Source organism: Furipterus horrens, unplaced genomic scaffold (assembly GCF_987537825.1).
Source record: "Furipterus horrens unplaced genomic scaffold, mFurHor1.1.pri manual_scaffold_7, whole genome shotgun sequence".
NCBI lineage: Eukaryota > Metazoa > Chordata > Mammalia > Chiroptera > Furipteridae > Furipterus > Furipterus horrens.
The window spans coordinates 129446914-129455876 of record NW_028327177.1 but is presented as its reverse complement, the minus strand read 5'-3'; positions in this window follow the sequence as shown (position 1 = coordinate 129455876).

Here is an 8963-nt window from a genome sequence, read left to right as displayed (position 1 = left end):
AGGCAAGAACAGGAGGAGACTGAAGAGTGAGAGAGCATTGAGACACTCATTCCCCCAACTCCATCTATGCCTAAGAGGGCTGACTGTTGTTGCTATCCAAGGAATAGAGTAGAGATAGTAGAGAGTCATAACCTTGCCAATCTGGTGGAGAATGCAAATGAGAAACTTTGCACTGAAACCAGGTGTGTAGGCATGCTGGACAGAAAGTCTGTATCTTGTGGGATGATAGCAATGATTTATGGCTGCTTGTAGTTATTGTGGTCACTGAAGTCTGGCCTACCAACTAGTGGTAATAAAAGGACCACCAGCTACGACACCTGCCAATGATGGAGAAAAGCTCAGCATCCCCTTGGTACATGAGAGCTACTTTCAATAAATTCCTCCAAAGCTATGAAAAAAAAAAAAAAAAAAAAAAAAAAAAAACCAAAAGAAAAACAACAACAGCTACAATCTCTACTGACTGTTCCTTCCCCTTAGGCCTTTAGATGTAGGGACAGTAATGGTTTCCCCAGTTGCTAGTCCTTGAATATGTCACCATCTCATCCCACATCATTGTGAACAGTCCTTTTAATAAACACTCTCTAATTATCCTTTGAAGTGTGCAATCTCTTTCCTGCCTGCATCCCACTGATTCACGCAAACACAATAGCTGGTAACAGAGGGGGCTTAGGTTGGTGTGATGGTTAATTTTATGTGTCAACTTGGCTGGACCACATTTCCCAGATACTTCATCAAACATTATTCTGGAGTTTCTGTGAGGATGTTTATCATGAGTTTAATATTTAAATCAGTGGACTTTGAATAAAGCATATTTCCCTTTTCAGTGTAAGCGGACCTCATCCTATCAGTTAAAGGCCTGAATAGACAGTAAGATTACTCCCTGCCAGTTTACCCCTTCAGATTAAGGATTTGCAACCCTCCATAATCACATGAGCCAATTTCTGTCCCATCTCTGTCCCTATCTCTATATTCTCTCCCCCTCCCTTTCACTCTCCCCCCACCTCCCATCTTTCTCGTTCCCTCTCTCTCTCTTTTTTTCCTTACGGAGGACCCTGAATAATACCAATGGTGAACTTTATCTCTTTCTTTAGAAGTAGAATTCCTGGTGTGGAAGTGGCAGTGGTTCAAACTGCATAATTATTACGTGGTGGCAGATATGGTGGCAACAATTTCTTAGGGGCTATTTCTGTAGGGCTGATATGGAAACTCTTTCTGGGAGTTCATCTCAAGCCTGCTTCTCCAGTCCTCCAAAGGATTTTGTGACCTGCTTAACATTGAAATATTCTTCTTTTGCTTATGTATTCAGAATTCAGCTTCTGTTGCTTACAGCCATTAACCATGACAGAAGCATGCACTATGTACAGTTGCAGAAAAGTCAGATTGTGAGAAAGAAAACGTTTTGATTTTGTTCAATGACTTAAAGGATAATTATGAAATGTAATTTCATGGTATTAAAGGAATTCATTTTCCTTGAAATAAACAATATATATACTGTTATTCAGCTGGGTTATTAGTTATTCCTTTGGAGTATAATGTACTTTTCCAGAATGGCACAAATAATAAACTAGTCAAGCATATTGTTGTCTTTCCCTCATTTAGTTTCACTTCTGATTGTCCCTGTGATCTTGATTCAGCATGAAGAAGCAAATGCGATTGTGTTTGCAAGAGTCTGCATTCCAAGATGGTGCGTGAATATTTGTCTACGTTTCTTTTTCTCCTTCTCTTTATATAAATACAAAGCTAAGTTTGCAGTTTCTGTGATGTCTGTAGAGGGATTAATTTCTATAAAACAGAAGATTTAAAAACCTGCCTAAGGAATGGTCTTACTTACTGGATAATGCAGCCAATGGTTTTTTATTTCTGATAATGTTTTGACTCTCATGGGAATGCGTGAAAAGAGGAAATTTGTGAGAAAACGCTGCTTTTCTTTTTGTTATGTGGATCAATAAACCAAAGGCTCTATCCATAACTTGAACATCTTTTATACAATATCCTTGTGAATATAACAGTTAAAGTTTTCTTTTTTTAAAAAAAATCCTTACCTGAGGCTATGTTTTATTAATTTTTGAGAGAGGGGAAGGGAGAGGAAAAGGGGGAGACATTGATGTGAAAGAAAAACATCAATGTGAGAAAGAAACATCGATTGGTTGCCTACTGTATATGACCTGACTGGGGATTGAACATTCAACCTAGGGATGTGCCCTGTCCATGGATTAAGCCAGCATCCTTTTGGTGTATGAGACAATGCTCCAACCAAATGAGCCACCCAGCCAGGGCACAATTTTCTTTTTTAGCTATCTTTTTGTTTTATTAAATTTATTTGGAAAATATTGGTTAATAACATGAAAAATATTTTGAGTTTACAATTCTATGATACATGGTCTGTATAGAGCATCGTGTGCCCCCCACACAGATTATCTTCTATCACCACATGTTTGACCCCCTTTACTCTTCACTACGACTCCCACTCCCCTTCCCTTTGGTAACCACCATACTGATGTCTGTGTCTGTGAGTTTTTGTTTGTTTTTCTTGTTAGTTCATCTGATGCTTTCAGTTTTATATCCCACATAGGAGTGAAATCATAGGATTCTTAGCTTTTTCTGTCTGATTTATTTTGCTTAGCATGATATCCTCAAGGTCTAGTCATGTCATTGAAAACAACTTTATTTTTTTGAGAGAAGTTTTAGGTTCACAGCAAAGTGGAGTGGGAAGTACAGAGACTTCCCATATACCCTTTGCTCCACACGGGCACAGCCTTCCCTCTATCAATATCTTCCACCAGAGTGATACATTTGTTGCAACTGATGAACCTAGATTGACATATCATTATTACCAAAGACTAGTTTATATCAGGGTTTACTCTTTGTGTTGGATGTTCTATGGATTTTGAGAAATGTATAATGACATGGATCTATTATTATAGTATCTTACAGTATAATTTCATTGTCCTAAAAATCTTGTTCTCTTCCTAGTCATTCTTCCCTCCCCCCAAGCCCCTGGCAACAACTGATCTTTATTCTGTCTCCATAGTTTTGTCTTATCCAGAATGTCATATAGTTGGAATCATATAGTATACTGACTTTTTAGATTAGCTTCTTTCACTTGGTGATATGCCTTTAAGTTTATTCTATATCTTTTCATGGCATGATTTGTTTTTGATGCTGAATAATATTGCATTGTACAATGTATTGCAGTTTATTTATCCATTACTCCCAAAAGACATAATTTAAAAATTTTTTTAAGAAGATGGCACAGAGTCCATATTTAATTTAACAGCTGTATAATCATGTTAAGGCTAAACAGCAGTTAAGAGTGGTACAAGAGCACCAACAACTTCATGATTAAAACTTCTGTTTCCGGATGTGAGGGCGATCTGGCTGCGACATCTGTCACCCCATTGATCGCCAGGGTTGATTCGGCTGATCTGGCTGGCTAAGCGGTGTCCCCTTCCTCCCTCCCTGATCCATGTGTGTCGCTCCCGAAGCTGCGCGCTCGGTCGAAGAGGACGACCTTCCCAACTAGAGGAGAGGACCGGTCTTTGGTCAAGGGTATACGAGTAGCTGCGCTCTCCTGCTAGAACCTCCAAACAAGCTCTCAAAGTCCATTTGTAGGAGAACGTAGGGTAGTCAAGCTTCCAAGACTCCAGACACATCCAAATGAGGCGCTGTACGTGGCGGTCTGCCTTCCAAAAAAAAAAAAAAAAAAAAAAAAAAAAAAATTCTGTTTCCTTTTCTCATTTGTATAGTATGGCAACTTTTATGTCTTTGTTGCTCCCATGGCACATATTTCTGAATATATTCTGCTCCAATTGTATTAAGAACTCTTGGCTGCCCGGGCATGGCACCCCAGAGACCCACATATGAGGGCCCTACTCCATCTATTTTCCTAGTCGATATCTAGTAGGAAAATAGAATCTTTCTATATGTTCCAAGCAGAGAGAGAGTTAATATGAAAATTTGTTGTAAAAGTCTTGGGATGGCTGGAAAGCAACAGAAGGAAGATGGTGTTTCCTAGAAGTCAGGAAGCTGCTCCTAGAAAAGCAAACATACACACAAACAAACAAATGAACAAACAAACAAAAGAACAGTCCTGAGATACAGAACAAACATCAGAGATATATTCAGTGATTGCAGAAAATTTGGAATTATCACACCAGTAATTGAAAAGAACAACGACAAATATGCTAAAGTTACTAATGGAAAAAATGGACAATATGCCAAGAACAGATGGATAATGTAAACAGATAGATAGAAAAACTAAGAAAGAATCAAAACAAAATGCTGGAAGTGAAAAAACATGGTAATAGAAATTAAAAATGCCTTTAATGGGTTCATCAGTAGACTGGGTATGGCTGAGGAAAAACATCAGTGATGACTTCCAGTCAAGATGGCAGCATAAGTAAACATGGCTCACCTCCTCGCACAACCACATCAAAACTACAACTGAAATATAGAACAACCATTACTCAGAACCATCAAAAATCAAGGAGAATGGAACTCTGACAACTATGGAATTAAAGAAACCACATTCACCCAGACTGGTAGGAGGGGTGGAGATAAAGAATGGGTTGGTCCCACATCCACATGTGGTAGATAAAAATCCTGCAGTGACTTGGGAGAAAGGAGTTCCAGCCTCATATTAGACCCCCCAGCCCACAGTTCTGGTGCCAGGAAGATAAGTCCCCACAACTTCTGCCTATAAAAACCAGCAGTGATTAAGTCAGTGGAAGAAACTGCTGGAGTCCTAAGCAGTTACCCTTAAAGAACTCACACATGGACTTATTTGGATTCACTGCCTCTGAGTTCTGGCATTGGGGTAGCAGCTTGAAAAGCACCAGTGGCATACAGGGAGGAACTGAAGTGTTTGTCATCAAGGCGGGACCTTGGGAACAGCTTTCTCCCAGACAGAGAGGTTGGTAAGGGCCATTATCCTTTTTTTGAGAACTCCCCCTACAGAGCCACAGAGCCATGGCAAGTGGGTGCCATATCTGAGACTCCATCAACCTGGCTAACACTGTTTGCCCTGACCTGGAGATCCCCTGAGACTCCTGCCCAATTTATGGGGCCATCAAAACTGTTAACCATGATTTTTCCATATGAATGGCTGTCTTGGCTCATGCTTTACAACTTCCTAAATCCTATCAAACAAGCCACAGCTGGCCTCAGTAATCCCTTATCCCCCCGTACCCAGTACTAGCAGCATCCAGCTTAGATTCATAGCTTGGCTTTACCTGGGAGTCTTCGTGCCCAACACAAGTAGCAGCCATCTCAGATTGCTTTATAGTTCAGGCAGGGTGACCCCAAGCAGAACACAGGTAGGGGTTAACCTTGGTGTGCACCTCCTAGGAAACCCCAGAGCCTGTGTATCCAGTGGACAGCTACAGACCACATCGAAGCACCACCAAACTGCCCCTGCACAGCTAATCCTCCACAGAGAGCAGAGGTTGGTGGTCGGTGGTCACAGCCAATCCTTACAGCTGACTGGCCTGGATAAATTCCTCTCATCGAACTTCCAAAAGCAATCAAGTCTCAGCCCACACTAAGGGCACACCTCAAGTATCCAGCTTGGGTGATGGTGAGGCTGTGCCACTGAATCGTACAGGACACCTACTACATTAGGCCACACTACCAAGATAGGGAATCATAGAAGTTCTACCTAGTACATAGAAACAAACAGAAGGAGGCTGCTAAAATGAGGAGACAAAGAAACATGGCCCAAATGAAAGAACAGATCAAAACCCTGGAAAAAAATGGAACAAAATGGAGATAAGCAATCTATTAGATGCAGAGTTCAAAACACTGGTTGTAAGGATGCTCAAGGAACTTAGTGAAGACCTCACAGCATAGAAAAGATCCAGTCAGAAACAAAGGTAACACTGATTGAAATAAAGAACAATTTACAGGGAAAAAACAGTAGAGTGGATGAAGCCAAGAATCAAACCAATGATTTGGAACATAAGGAAGCAGAAAACAAATAATCAGAACAAGAAAAAAGAATACAAAAAAATGAAAATAGTGTGAGCAGCCTCTAATACAATTTCAAGCATTCGAACATTCCCATCATAGAGGTATTACAAGGAGAAGAGAAAGAGCAAGAACTTGGAAATTTGCTTGAAAAAATAATGAAAGAAAATGTCCTTAATTTAGTATATAGACATGCAAGTCCAGAAAGTCCAGAGTCTCCCAAACAAGATGGATGCAAAGAGGCCCACCCCAAGACACATCATAATTAAAATGTCAAAGGTTAAAGATAAAGAGATAATCAAAAAAGCAGCAAGAGAAAATCAGGGGGTTCCCATAAGACTGTCAGCTGACTTCTCAAAGGAAACTTTGCAGGCTAGAAAAGATTTGCAATAAATACTCAAAATCACAAAATGCAGGGACCTACAGCGAAGATCACTCTACCCAGCAAAGACATCATTTAGAATCAAAAGACAGATAAAAGCTTCCCAGGCAAGAAAAGAAATAAAGGAGTTCATCATCACCAAACCATTAAAGGGACTTATTTTAAAAAAAGAAGGAGATAAAAACTATGAAAAATAAAATGGTAAAAAATACATATCTATCAACAGTTGAATCTAAAAAACAAACCAAACAAACAAGAAGGACAGAGACAGAATCATGGATATGGAGAGCATTTTGATGGTTTCCAGATGGGAGGGGGTATAGAACAATGGGTGAAGAGGTAAGGGGATTAAGAAGTCAAATAGGTAGTTACAGGACAGCCGTGGAAATGTAGAGTATAGGAAATGGAGTAGCCGAAGAACTGATATGTATAATCCATGGGTATGATAAACAATGGTGTAGGGACTGCCTGGGGAAGTGGGGGTGCAGGGTGGAGGGGGACAAAGAGGGAAAAATTAGAATAACTGTAATAACATAACAAAATATAGTCTAAAAAAAGGACCTTGAGGAACATCCCTTTCCTCCAAATAAAATAAATAAATAAATAAAATCAATAAAATATAAGAAGTTTAAATAAATAAATAAATACATAAAGAATTAAAAAGAAAGAAAGAAAGAAAAAAGAAAGAAAGAAAAGCATCAGTGAGCTTGGAGATATGTCAATAGAAATTTCCCAAACTGGAAAGAGAATAAAGAAAGATAAAAAAATGGAATATAAAATTCACAATATGTGGGACAATTACAAAAGGTGTAACATATATGAAATGGAAATACCAAAAGGAAAAGAAGGAAAGGAACTGAAGAATATTTGAAATAACAATGACTGAGAATTTCCCTAAATTAATATCAGACACCAAACGACAAATCCAGGAAGCTTAAAGAACCAGAAGCCAAATAAATGCTAGGAAAACTACACCTACTGTATCATTGTCAGATGAGAATAATTCAAGATAAATAATGACTGAGAGTGTTCTAAAATTAATGACAGACATGAACCACAGATCCTTGAAGCTTAGAGAACATCAATTATGATAAATACTAAAACAGTCTACCTGAGTATATCATCATGACACTGCAGAAAAGCAAAGACAAAGAGAAAATCTTGAAAGAAGCCTGAGGAAGAAACCGACTTTACCAACATAGAAATAAGGATAAGAATTACATTAGACTTCTCTTCAGAAGCCATGCACACAAGAGAGTAAAGTAAAATATTTAAAGTATTGAAGTAAAAAAAAACCCACCTACCTATAATTTTGTATCCAGTGAAATTATTTTTGAAAGTAAAAGAGAAATAAAGACTTTTTAGATAAACAAAAATCGAGGGAGCTGATTGCCAGTAGATATGTCTTGTAAGAAATAACTCCACATAAATGAAGTAAGAATGTTACAGAAAAAGTTATAAAAATAAAATAAAATCTTCTATTTTTCTTATTCTTGATTGATCTGATACTAGTTTGTTCAAAATAATAATAGCAATAATATATTGGGTGATTAATTATAGACAAGCTAAGTTAATGGCAATGATGTTATTAGGGATGAGAAGGAGAAATTGAAAATACTCTAAGATACATTACCTGTGAAGCAGTATAGTGTTATTTGAAAGTGGACTTAGATTACTTTAAATGTAAATTGCAAACTGGAGGACAAACACTAAAAATTTTTAAAAGAAATATAATTGGCATCTTAACAGAAATGAGAACATTATATAAATTTATTTAAATGCTCAACTAAAACCATAGAAGGTGGAGAAAAAGGTGGAATAAAAACAAATAAGAAAGGCAACAAATTAAAGGGTAAAGAAGTAAAGTTACAAGTGTGGTAGATATTAATTCAATTATATCCATAATTACTTTCAATATGAATGGTCTAAATACACCAATTAAAAGACAGATACTGTCAGAGTGGATTAAAAATAAAAGCAAGACCCAACTCTAGTTATCTACAAGAAATTACTTTAAATATAAAAACACAAACAGATTAAATGTGAAGATATAGAGGAAGGTATGCCATGTTAATGCTTTAGAAAAGTGGAGTAGCTATATTAATTTCAGACAAAACAGACTTCAGAGCAAGGAAAATTATCAGGTAAATCATGGACATTACATGATGATAAAGGGTCAGTTCTTCATGAAGGCTAAACAATCCTTGATATATAATATACTGCAGAACAGAGTGTCAAAACCAGACTCGACAAGATAGAACTGCAAGGACAAATAAACAAATCCAGTTATAGTGAAGACTTCACCACTCCTCACCCACTAATTGACTGAAAAAGTAGAGTGAATCAGGAAGGATATAGAAGACCTAAATGACACCATCAACCAACTTGACCTAACTGACATTTACAAAACACTTTACCCAATAATAGCAGAACACACATTCGTTTTCGGAGCACATGGAGCATTCACCATGGCAGACCATATTCTAGATCATAAAACAGTCTTTAGAAAATTTCAAAGAACTGAAGTAATTCAAAGTATGAACTCTGAATTCACTGAAATTAAACTAGAAATCAAAAACAAAATATTTGAGCAACATCCAACCTTTGGAAATTAGGA